Source organism: Benincasa hispida, chromosome 6 (assembly GCF_027475165.1).
Source record: "Benincasa hispida cultivar pf3 chromosome 6, pf3_genome.v1.1, whole genome shotgun sequence".
Lineage (NCBI taxonomy): Eukaryota > Viridiplantae > Streptophyta > Magnoliopsida > Cucurbitales > Cucurbitaceae > Benincasa > Benincasa hispida.
The window spans coordinates 30494190-30508629 of record NC_143483.1 but is presented as its reverse complement, the minus strand read 5'-3'; positions in this window follow the sequence as shown (position 1 = coordinate 30508629).

The following is a 14440-nucleotide window of genomic DNA, read 5'->3' as shown; positions in this document are numbered from 1 at the left end:
GGATATTTTAGGTCCAACCCTATGCTTCGGTTTGTGTATTTCTCTAACCCAAACTCACCCTTATGAATTATGTATGCAAACCAACCTAACCCGTAAAAATTGGGTTGGGTTGGTTCGGTTCCATCAATTCTCTTTTAAAAAAAGTTTGAAAGGATCTTACTTACTCATTATCTCATATGGAAAATGTTAAATGATCTAATAATGTTCAAAGATATGAAGTAACTAATAATATTCATCTATAAAGTCTACAAAATTCACAATAAAGACTACAATGTTTTCAAATGTCTACAAAAGTCTTCAAAATCCATAAACACGACTATAGTGTCCACAAAATCCACTAAAAAGAGCCGTCCATTGAATGTTTGAACGACAACCAACAAACTTGAACGATCCATTCATGATCCTGTATATGTATGAAAATATTTAGAGTACTATCAAATTTTTGTAACTTTTCTTTTATTGATGATCATTTACCACAAAATCCACTTCCTATGAGTGTTTCTCTGAGAATCTTTCTCATAATTTTCCAAACCCTTCATCTGTAATCTTGTATTGCTCCTTGAACCCTAAAAGAGATTTAAAAAATAAATTATACAAGAATGTTTTCACAATATAAATATATTAATCTAGCGTAAATATATAAAAGGTAACACTATACACCTGATAAAACTTGATCACAAGTTTCAAATTCTTCAATTTGTGGAGTTAGATCTAATAACATCGGTTTCGCACATAGCCAATTTTGTGTACATATTAAAGCTTCCACCACTTAGGACTTAAAGAACTTCTAAAAGAGTCAAGTATTCTACCTCCGGCACTAAATGTTGATTCAAAAACAATTGTTGACATTGGTACGGCTAAGACATCTTGAGCAACTTGTGATAAAATATTGTATTTTGAAGTATTTAATTTCCACCAATTCAAAATATCAAAATTTTCGATAAGATCCTCATTAGGTTCTGACAAATATCTCTCCACATCATTTCTTATTTCATTCAAATTTTTCTCTTTTCTTCTTCATTTTCATTCTAACTGTAAATCCATTTCCATGTCATCACAATCCTCACTCATTTCAACTATGTGACATGGTTGTTCAGAAGCATGACGAATTGAATCATTTGTCTTATAAAACTCATATAATTGCATCAAATTAACTTTCATTTCATCAGTCACTGTTCTAGTAACTCCATTCCCATAAATACTTATGAAACAAAAGGACACATAATCCAATTTATATCGTGGATCAAGCACAATAGCTAGAAACAACAATTTGTTCATCTTGTCAAGAGGCCCTTAATACTTATCAAATTTCTTTCTCATATTGGAATCTCATATAGTATATATCACACTATATACATTTTGGTTCCAACCTATTAGACGTCCTTGAATCCCCCAAATTTCCTAAAAGAATGTATTAGAAGTGACATGTCACACCCCATTCTAAATTACCCTCTTAACTTGGATGGAATGGTGACTACAGCAATTACCAACCCTTTTGCTGGCACTTACTGCCTAACTAACCTATTAACTTTTACTCAAACCCTAAATACATACACATCATCAATATACCAACATATTAACTCGGAACTTAACACATTTATATTACAGGGTTTCGCAGCATTGTTCATATATGAATATTATAACTTAGTGAGCCCCATCTAGTATACTAGTCACTAGACAGATACGTGTACTAACTAATACAGGTGTTCAATTACACTTCCTTCAACTTGTTTCTTTGAGTGGCAGAGCGGCAGCGGAAAAGTCTTTTGGGAATTGACCGCTATCTAAAAAGAAAAACATTTGAAAACGTGAGCTAGAAGCCTAGTGAGTGACTTAATAAAGACATAAATCTCATGCTTAAACTGAAAGCTCGAAAACATAATACTGGAACTAAAATGTACCAAGCAAACGTGTACACAAAAACCTTTAAAACCACCATTAAACATCATTATTCCTTAGTTGAGAACGAGCATACATCGCTCTAGCTCCCAACGTCTGTTACCAGCCAAGAGACTCATACTTCGGGCTCCCTTTGCTGGTATATAGCCTGGAGACCCATACATCGAATTCCCTTTATCCTTAGTTGAGAGTGAACTACTAGATCTAACCCTCAACGTCAACCTTAGTCGGGGAGAACCCTTTTGCTCAATCCCTCGATGTCGTATTACCAACGTGCACGTGGTGTTTTCTATGTACCGTCAATACCTTCGATACATTTATTCAGATACCTTTCTTACCTTCAGTATCTGGCTCACTTAAGCTATCAAGTTCTCGAAGAGCATTAAAAGAATAGTTTTCAAATATAGCATAGAAAACTCTTTAGGATACCTTCCTTACCTTCATTATCCCTTTTCATTCTGTTTAGGAATACCAATGCATGTACTTTGACAACCTTAGGTATTTAAAACACAGTACATCAAGCTTAATTCAACCTTAGCTTTAACCCTAACGCGTGCTTCATACTTTGTGAAATAAGTTGGCTTAAAACATATTGAACCAACTTGTAAAAACCACTAGCATGCGTTAGACATGGAAAACATACTTGGAAAACCTATACACTAGTAAACATCATGAAAATGGAGTTACTAAAACATGCTGAAAGTATTTGGACAAGATAACATATTTAAATCGTGTTAATTTTCGTGGAAAACATGCTTTACTTAGCATGAGAAATAGCTTCAAACATATGTTGCTTGGCACTTCATTTGAACACTTAGCATGAGAAATATCTTCTAAGAAATCATAGTTTCTAAATCATTAAAACATTAAATCATCACATAGTCACTCACAGCTCGTTGGTCTCTTAACAAGTTATACGCCTCTTCTAGCTCTTCTTGGCCTGAAAGGACATAACGATACTCATTTAATAATGGAACTTTCATCATCAAAGATAGCTTTACTCGCGAGATACTCATCATAAGTGCATTCTTCTCATGAGCGAGATCCTTCATCCTAACGATACTCACCTTTCCAGCGAGATTCAGCCTAATTTCTAGCGAGATTTCCTTCTAGAGCGAGATCCTCACCACAAAATTAGTGAGATTTCCTTCATTAGTGAGATCCTCAGCAAAAAATTAGCGAGATTTCCTTCATAAGCGAGATCCTCATTCTCCATATGAGTTGTTTGCTTGTTCTTCCCAAGCAGTTGTCTGCTTATGCACAGCTTCTCTGTTACAATTTCAAAAATTCATAACTCAAACTCCAGACCTCTTTTGAAGGAACTTTCTTCTACAAACTTGTTTAGAATTAAGTTAACTTTTTTACCTTAAAATTTCAGCCAAAAATTCTTTAGAGTTTGGCCTGTAGCTTTCAATCTTCACCTCGAGCCTTGATTAATCCGATATTTTGCCTCTTCTGCAAATTCTCCACTCTTATTCTTCTCTTCTTGCAATCTTTCTCTGGTAAGACAACCTCGAAAACTATATTCTCCCAGCTTTCAAATGGCACTACTTTCACTAAATTTGCTCTTGTCAATTGCCGAAATCATGCTTTTGAAGTTTCTTTTTCCCTTTTAATCTTCATGTCGCCTCTCGAATTCAAAGATTAACCGCCACGTGCCAAACCAATAAGTGAGTTTTCTTATTTAATATGTTTTTCCTTTCCTTTCTCAACAACTCCTATAAATAACATGGATTTTCACTTATTAGATATTTAATATATCATTCCTTTGGCTAAACATGCTTGTTTAGGAAACTTAGAATTTGGGGTTTACACTTAGCTACATAAGGACTTATTTCTTCTTGCTTCCATCCTCTATCCCTCCTAAACCATGGCTTCATTTAACTCACTAGAAGACATCACATTACTTACTCTTACTTAAAATAATTAGGGTTCAGGTTTTACATGACATAAGTTGAACCACTAACCTTCAATGTAAGATCATAGAACATCTTCAAGAATTTGACAAATGTTCTAACATGGTTTCAATCGGCTAAGGTCGGCGGCCCCTTTCTTTTCTTTCCATTCTCATTTTCAGTAAAGTGATGTACAAAATCTTCATCCTCTTCTTCTAAGCATTGAAAAACCTTTTCAAATTTTAAAGCATGATCAAGCATTAAATATGTTAAATTCAATCTTGTAGACACATCCAGACAAAAAAATGCTTTAGATTCAATCTTTTCATGTCTAAGGCACTCTAAAAAAAAATCAATCGCTTAGGTGAAGATCTAACATATCTTACAACATTTCACCCACTAGCTATCGAATCATGCAATTCTTTCAATCCAACATTGACAATCAAGTTTAGAATATGAGCACAATATCTCGTATGTAATAATTCACCATCTAAAATAAGAGACTTCCGAATCTTTAGTTTTCTCTTCATATATGAGATTGCCAAATCATTTGAATTTGCATTATTGACAGTAATTAAAAAAACTGTATCAATACCCCAATTCAATAAACAACATTCAATTAATTTACCAATTGTCTCTCCCTTATGATTAGGCACTTGACAAAAATTCAATATTCTTTTATATAAATTCTATTTAGAATCAACAAAATATGCTAAAAGAACCATGTAATTGATGTTCTATAAGGAAGTCCACATATCTGTTGTAAAGCTCAACAATTTGATTAAAGTTTATTTCCACATTTTCTTTTCATCCATATACCCTTGATAAATATCCCTAGAAATTGTGATTCTGGAAGGAATATCAAACTTAGGACATACAACATTACAAAATTCTTTAAACCCTCTGTCTCTACAAATCTAAATGGTAACTCAGTCAATACTAGCATCTTAGCACATGTCTTTCTAATTCTTTGTTGAATAAAGGCAGTAGACAAAAAATTCATATTGATAGCACCTTTAACATCAATTTCATACGATGAAATTTTGGTATGGTTTTCCCTTTAGGTTGCTCTCTAAACGGATTTGCATTGTTTTCTCAAATGCTTCTATAAGATACTAGTTCCACATGAAGAAGTGTCACAAGCATAATCTTTATCACAATAATTACATTTGCATCTAATACCTTCGGTGTTAGAATTTTCCATCTTTGTAAAGTGGTCCCACACTGAAGATGATGGCCTAGTTGATTTTTTCTTACCAATGACAGTTATTGTTGATGATTTAGAACATCCATCTGGAACATCTATAAGTGGTGATTCATTGTCGATTAACTCACTATTTTTCATCTATAATATTACAAAAAAAAAATGTTTGTGAGCATGGGTGAACTGTGAAGTGTGAACTAGTGATAAATAATTATATAAAAAAACAAAAAGAAGATAAAAGGGAGTTGGGTGGCAAACCAATGACGACATGAAGGTAAAAAATGGCGTGAAGCAACTCCGTAATGTGACGGCCGAACGATGAAGATTGAAAACATCCATCTCATCCTCTCGAAAGTTTATTCCTGAAAAGGCTCCGCGTACTGGGCTCTCATCCATCCTCTTGCTCCCACGTAGCCTCCTCGAACTGGTGATTCTTCTATAAAATTTTTACTAATGTTATCTCCCTGTTGCATAACGTTTTCACCTCCATGGAGAAAATTCGAACAAGCTTCTCCTCATAACTCAAGTTCTCATTCAACTATAATGGTTCCAAGTCCACCACATGGGACGGATCCATCACATACATTCTCAACATAGATACATAGAAAACATTATGAACTAAATAGAGGGACGATGACAATGCCAACTGATAAGCTATAGTGCCAATTCGCTCCAAGACCTCGAAAGGCCCAATAAATCGCAGACTTAGCTTTCCTTTTCTTCCAAACCTTAAAACACCTTTTATAGATGCTACTTTCAAGAACACCTTGTCATCAGCTTAAAACTCTAGGTCTTTACGCCTAACATCGGCGTAGCTTTTCTGTCTACTCTGAACCGTTTGTATACATGCTTGGATCTTCTGTATAGCCTCATTTGTGGTCTACACTAGCTCAGGTCCTAGCAATTTTCGTTCACCAACCTCATCCTACCATTCAGGAGACTGGCAACTTTTTCCATATAGGGCCTCAAAGGATGACATGTCAATGGTAGCCTGATAACTATTATTATATGCAAACTCCATCAAGCAGGTGAGAGTCCCAACTCTCTGGAAACTCTAACGCACAAGCATGTAACATATCCTCCAACATTTGGTTCAAACGTTCTATCTGACCATCAGTTTGTGGGTGAAAAGCTATATTAAAATCGAACGAGTACCCGACGGTGTCTGAAGACTCTTCCAAAAGCTGGATGTAAAACGAGGGTCTCTATCTGACAAGATGAACACCGGTACTCCATGAAATTTCACCACCTCCTTTATGTATAAATGTGCCCACTTACTCACCGAAAAGGTAGACTTCCCTAGGATGAAATATGCTAGCTTAGTGAGTCTATCTACTACAAGACAAATTATAGTAAATCCCTTTGTTGTTCTGGGCAACCCCACGATGAAATCCATTGACACATTCTCCCACTTCCATTCTGGTACGCTCAAGGGCTGCAACAAGCCTCATGGCTTTTGCCTCGAGGCTTTCACTTGTTGACACACTAAGAACTTACTGACGAACTCTGCTATCTCTCTTTTCATGTCATTCCACCAATAACAACGTTCAATTTCTGAAACATCTTGATACTGCTATAATGTATCGTAAATGAGGAGTTATGAACTTCCGACAATAATTCATTCCTGAGATCACTGTCTACAGGTAAGCATAAGCGTCCCTAATAAAGAAGACCGTTATCTATGGACACAGAGAATTCACCACCCTATCTTGACTCCATATTGCGATCTTTCTCAACAAGGTAAGTTGAGTATCAATAATCTTTTGTCTCAAGGTCGGTTCACCGACAACTGTGCCAACTGTGTAGTGACTTCCCCCACTGCTATTGCAATCTTAGCCTGTCCAAGATCCTTGCATAGATGAGTCTGACTGGTAATCAAAGCTGCTAAATGGGCTACATTCCTACTTAAGGCATATGCCACTATATTTGCCTTTCTTGGATGGTACATAATCTCATAATCATAATTCTTTATCAATTCTAACCATCTGCTTCCCGTACAACAATCCGATATCTTGGAATAAACAATAAAGAAACCCACAACTTTATGGGAAAAAACGCACACTATATTATTTGACTGAATTTTGACAAATGATAATTTGTAGTTTGTACAGATAATTACATATTTCTTGTTTCAAAATATCAAACAATTTTTATTAAATTTATATTGGATTGGATTTACCACATATTTTCTATTTTTATTCCATCTAATTTGAAATTTAGAAAACAAGAAATAGTTGTTGCTATGCTGGAAATGACACGTGTTATTTTATTTCTTTGGAAAAAAGAAAAAAAAAACTAGCAACAACTGTCACCGAACAAATTTAATATTTTTTTTAAATAATTTTTTTGACTATTAAATCCAACAATTTTTGGCGTCTGAAGAAAATGCTCATGCATAAATATTTGATTTAAATAAGTAATCAAATCTCCAAGCAATCTTTCATATTAAATAAATATATTGAAGAGTTCGTTTTGTGGACGTTTTGAAGTCTTTTTTAGTTTTAGAGAGAGCAACAAAACTAGGTTTCTTAGACCCATATATAAAAAAAAATGTTATGTTTATGATTTTTCTTTTTATTTAGACTTGTATACACAAAGATTCTTCCGTCAACAGTCCAATTAGTACATCATTAAAGTTTAAATAATAAGTTAACAATCATCTTAATCTTAATTGTTAAATAAAGTGAAAAATATTTCGAATAATTTTAAAACTGTGACACCTTCATTTTATATGATAAAAAGTATATTATTTTTTAAATCTTATTGTCGTTATCGATATTTTAAATGAGGTATTTTTTGTTTACATTTTTAACATCAATATTTGTATCTTTTATTTCTATCATAAATATACGAAACTTTTGATTCATAAGAAATTAAGAATACCAATATGCTAGGTGTGTGTACAAAGCCTCACACTGGTATTCACCTGAGAGTTCTTCTGATCCCAACTTCTACCTAATACATAACTAGTTAATTATAATTACTTAGTTTTACCTTCTGTTATGATGTATTTTAGGGGTGTTCAAAAAATTCGATGATTCAAAAAACTCGATCAAACCAACACAATCCGTACGATTTAGTTTAGAATATCAACTCATTTGGATTAGGTTGGGTTCAAATAAATAAAAAGTTTATGGATTGGATTGGTTCATGGGTCACCTAAAATAACCCAAACCAATCGAACCATTCCGAATTTATTATATATTAACTTTAAAATGTATTTTTTTTACTTATGATATAATTATATATATTTCAGTTTTATTTAATTTCATTATTTTTTAGATAATTTATTCTCCAACAATTTCTAAAAATAGTTTTTCTAAAACACTTTAGAAAAAAAAAAATTATTAAATAAATTGAAATTGAGTTTTATTCTTAATTCAATATATGAAAATGATTAAATCAAATTTTTACGTATTAAGATTTGACTTCTTTGGAATAAAAATTTCAATAAATGACCTGAATAACCCGAATCAACCCAACCCAAATGTTTAATGATTGGGTTGGGTTGAGTTCATATTTTAATAAAGATTATTTGAGTTGAAGAAATTTACAACCCGAATAATTAAGTTTAGTCTAAAAAATCCTTCAACCCAATCAAATCCAACCCACGAACACCTCTAATATATTTTGTTGTTATATGAAGAGGAATTATTAGATGCAATCTCTAGGTTGCATTTAATCCTATGATTTCTTTTTTTTTTTATAAAAGAAAAATATCACATATCAATTTTTTATTGAATATCTATAAAGATAAGTGTAGTCCAGACAATATTTAAGTATTTATCGAGAATTCTCTTGTATTCATTTCTTTAATTAATGAAGAAAACTCTCTCAAGTTAATGAGACATTATTACACGGTGCACATTCCTATGCACTTTCGTTGGACGTTTTGGTTTTGAATTTGATGTAATACAACTTGATCTTTGCCTTAAAAAATAATATAACTTGATTTTGATTTTTTTTTAATTATTTTCCCAAATATATTTTATTATTCTTTAATTTAGCATGTAGTTTTTAAAAATCATTTTAGCAACTAATTGGATTATAGTCTCTTATCATAAAAATATGTACAACAATACCAACTATGAAAAATTTATCAATCCATATGTGACGTGTGAATAATGAAAGTTGTGTAATATGTATATTTAAATATTATTTTAATTTTTAATTTTTAGAATTTTTTTTTAAATATAAGAAAATAAATAAAAATATTTACAAATAATAGCAAAGTTTATCTGATAGATTGCAATATACTGTGATATTTTGTCATTATAGGTAAGGTTTATCATTTAGAATAATTTTTTTAATTTTTAATCTTCTAATATGTACATTTATATACTATTTTTATTTATTTATTTTTATTTTCTAATATGTATATCGATAAGTTAATCTGAACTTTAAGGCCAATATATTTATATATTATTTTAATTATGAAATTTAAAATTTTCAATATGTATTTTTATATATTATTTTAAATTTGAATTTTAAATTTTACAATACTTATATTTATATATTATTCTAGTTTTAAATTTTAAACATTGCAATATGTACACCTATATATATATTTCAAAAAGAATATGTATATTTATATATTATCTTATTTATGCATTTTGAATTTTGCTTTTACATTTTAGTTTTTAGTAAACTTGGAACAAGTTAGAGAATTTCGCAATATATAAATTTTTTTCACTAAAACACGTATACTTTAATATTTTGCAACCACAACATTCAGAAAACAATGTAATTGAGTTAGATTTAAGCTGATTTCACTTAAGCCAAATGATTTATGTGAGAAATAATATTTGTATATAAAATTTAGACAATGTTTGAAAGGTAAAAAAACTATATTACTTTTTTTTAATTTCGCATGGGGACTTATTTATTAATAATATAATTCTAAGATTTTTTTTATAATTATTTGTTATATATATTTAATGCATGTTATATTTTTTAATATTATATAATTAAATTATATTTAAAGAAAAGGAGAAAAAGTTTTATAAAAATACAAGAAATAAGAAATAATCCTCAAATATTTTTTTTTTTTTTTTTTAAGAAATAACAAACATAAATGATTACCAACCATATTCATGTTTCTAGTTACAAAAACAAGAAACAAAAAGAAAATTGATCAAATACGGCCTTTAGTGTTTGAGGTCTAAATTAGTAATATATACTTAGGTGTAGTCATCCCATGCATCCAATTCAATCACATAGAGAAAAAATATTTTTAAAAAATAAAAGTTTGTATAATTGATCACTTAAATGGTTGTACAAAGATGGATACATCTCGAGATATATCTAAATATGTTTCATGCTAAATTCACGATTAATGAAGATTGTAACTTGACATTGTAGGGGTGAAAAATTTAAATGAGTTAGGCAATATATACTCATTTTAAAGATTTTTGTACGAATAATCCATTTTCAGGTTCCCTAATGAATAATTACCCGTCCCCACAAATAACCGAAAATTAACTTTCTGCTTACGTTAGAGCGCACCTATCGCGTTAGGGACGCTCCTTCCCAGCTCGAAGTTGTCGAATCTCTGACTTGATGAGTTGAACCATTGCGGTTCTTATTTTTCTCATGCATTTTCCACTCGGCCTCGTGGGTGCCATTACACATCAATTGTTTTTATGCAACCCTATCATGATTTATTTAAGAATCGACAATGAGTTTTATTTAAAAATCACGATGTCTTTTAAAATCACTAGAGGAGGGAGAGAAGAAACAAAGAAGATGAGGGAAAAAATGTCACCTCATAAAAAAAAATATTACTTATAATTAATTTTTTTAATATGATACTCACTAACAATCAACCGGGTGTAGGAATCATTTACGACAAATTTTTAAGGGATTAAAAATATTCATTTTGAAATGTAAGAACCAAATTGACAACTAAAGTGAATTGGGGCAAGGGAAGCCAAAAGGTTCGGTGAGGAGAGAGAAAAAGAACAAAGAAGGGGGGATAAAAGAAAATTGTCACCTCACAAAAAAAATTAATTTAATGTAATTTTTTTTTATCTTGTAATCTACTTAACCACCAGTCAAATGGATATAGTCTTTATAACCATTTCTCAAGAGATGTTCGGTTTGAAACTTAAAAACCAAATAGAAACCTCTTTCAAACTTTAGAGATGAAATGTGTACTTCACACCTATAGTTTACTCATATTACATTCCGATGCAAAATCAAATTAGTTTAGGAATTTAACCTATCAAATCAAAGATTAAATCATTAAATCATTAAAAAAAACCAAACCAGGTTGATTGCGATAGTTTTAATTTATCTATTAAGTTAAAAAATCATAAATTATAATAAAATTGAAATTGATTTAGTGAAAATATAAATAAAGCGAGCAAAATCAATAATGAGTTAAGCAATTATAAATGACTTTTAGGGATGGAAATATTCCGTGCGATTTAGTATGTAATTTAGATTTTGTTTTATTATTTTTTTTTAGAATATGTGATATTATTATACAATAACAAGTGATCCCACAATCCGAGATCAAGATATCAAAGCAACTAAACATAAATTTCAAAAACATTCAAAATGTGATTCTAACTAATTAATATTATTGTGACATTTATTTTTAAAGCGGTTCTTGAATTATGGGATCGAAAATTTTCAAAACAATTTAAGAATATCATAAATTTGAAATTAAAATTTCAAAATACATAATTAATAAAACCTTTGATAATGTTATGAACTTATTTTATTTTCTAATAAAAGTAAAATGTGTATAACATATTGTATATTAATAATAAAGATACGAAATTTATAACATCAAATATCTCTCTAAATTAAAAGGAACAAATAAAATAATAGTTGAGATGTAACCCGATTCATTCTAGAGGTGTGGGAGGTTTGATCCTCCATCCTCACAATTGTTAAAGTAAGAAATTAAAAAAATAATAATAAATAACAAAATTTTAAAATCTACTATTAGACACAAATCTCAAAAACATTGAAAATATGAAATGCAACTAGAAAACATTCATCGAGTTAGAAAGGGACAAATGATTCAAAATTTAAAGCTCAAGATTTGACATTTTTATCGAAATTGTCTCTGAACACCTTATTGAAAGTTTCAAAATTTAAGTGACTAATTAAGGTCATATTTAGATTGATTAGAGATTTTTTTTTAAAAAAAGTCATTATTATTTATAAAAATGATTTAAAATACATTTTGTAACTATTTCAAAAGTTATTTTTAAGGGTCGCCAACACTTTAATTTGGTCTAAAATGACTTATTTTTCAAAATTAAATATTTTAAAAAGCTAAACCAAATATACCCTAAATTTAAACTATTTAACCAATAGATTAATAGATATGGTTTATGCTATTAAACCATATGTTTTATATTATAATGTAATAAAAATCTAATTTCTTCTTGGGAAGAATGGTTCAAATTTGACAAGTTGTAGCACTTAGATCCATTTTCTTGAAGCAAAATTATATGTTAGTTTCATTGAACATTCCTTTTTGTGACTTTTCTTCTCTTTACACACTATTTTCTCTCTCTATAAATACATACAATTAAGCTTGTGATGAATGGAACTCCTTGTATTGATTTGTGGCCTTATTTCTTTATTTATTTAAGAGAGAGAAAGTCTCTAAAAGAAATTGGGGAAAAAAACTTGAAGTGTTGATAGAAGAAAGGTGTTATATATCTGAAAATTAAGGTATGCACAAGCCTAAATTTGTCTAGTATTTATTTTTATTTTTTGAACTTCTATTCTATTATAAATAATTTGTGATGATATTCTATTGAAAAGAATGGAAAATTTTTATTTTGAATATTTTAGAAAAAATTTTAAAAATGAACAAGTTTGGATGGTTTTAAGAAAACATGTGGATGGTACTGGGTTTTCAATTGTTGCAAGGCTTTATACAATTTCATTTTTTTTTAATTTTTTGAGTAAATTGCAAAAACCACCCCTTAAATATAGTGATAGTTGCAATTATACCCTTAAACTTTCAGTTTTAAAAGTTGAACCTTCAAAATTACATAAATATTAAAATTGAGTCAAATTATAACTTCAAACTTACATGATTGTATGAATTTTAACAATTGTATAAGTATAAGAGTTGAATTTTAATTTTATCATTTTTGGGTCTAATTTAACATTTATAAAAATTTAGGACTTAATTTTCATAATTAAAAGTTTAAATGTGTAATTGCAACTACCACCATATTTTAGGGTGGGTTTTGCAATTTACCCTAAATTTTGTTCTTAAGAATTTCAATGGTTCTATAGTAGCATTTTAAAAATTACCATAATTGTGTGTATGAATACCTACTATTTAGAATAGGCTTAAATCCTATTGTAACCCTTGAACTTTGGTTCTTATTCTATTTTGGTTCATAGACTTTCAAAAACGTCTATTTTAGTTCATAAACTTTTAAAAAGTATTTATTTTGGTCCCACCGTTAGGATTTCGTTAACTATTTAAGAGACTGTTGAGGTGACTTATATTTATTCTCCAGCTATAAATCTTTGATGTAAAAAAATATAGATATTTTTCATATATTTTTTTTAGGATCGTTTTTAAATATAGAAAAATGAATCAAAATATTTACAAATGATATGTTCTATCTTTTTTTTAAAAAATATGATTGGTTCTAACTCAACTCACATGTTAAATATCCAAACATGATAGGTTCTAACTTGGTAAATAAATATAGTCATTGGTGGAATTTACTGTTAAAAGTTTTGCTAAAATGAGTATAGTTCAATTGATATCAAATATGTATTTTATTAATTTTGAGGTTAGAATTTTTTTTTTACCAAAAATTCAACGAAATGCAGCCACTTGTTTGTAATAATTTTAAGTGGCCTAAGATATTTGGAAAGATGTAAGAATTTAAAAGTCAACTAACTGATATTTTGTTGGTGTCATTATAGCTGTATTATGACCAATCATAATCAAATTTTTTTTTTTTGGAATATATATATATATATATATATATATAATTGTTTCAAAACAAATTTTTTATATGTTAATAAACCAAATTTTATTAAATTTTAATTTGATTTATATTTCCTATTAAATTTTAAGTTTTGGTGATTTTTATTACTTTTACTTGATAAAACTATTGATATTGTAAAATGTTCTTTTTTATATTTTATTTTCTACAAAACTTCTTATTCATTGTTTACATTTTGTATTTTCTTAGCTACAAACTATAGTATTTAAAACATAAAAATATAGCTAATATGAGCATAGCTTGTAATTAAAATGTATTCATTCCGTCGAGATCAGATACTTAAATCTCAATATCTTACATTTTTTTTTACTAAAAAAGATGGAGAAAAAATAAGTTATATAATGGACTATCTTTTTGGTCTATAGATTTTGAGTTTAGTTTCTATTCAATTTCTAAATTTCAAAATGCTACGCTTTTACGTAAATTTAATTTTAATTTGG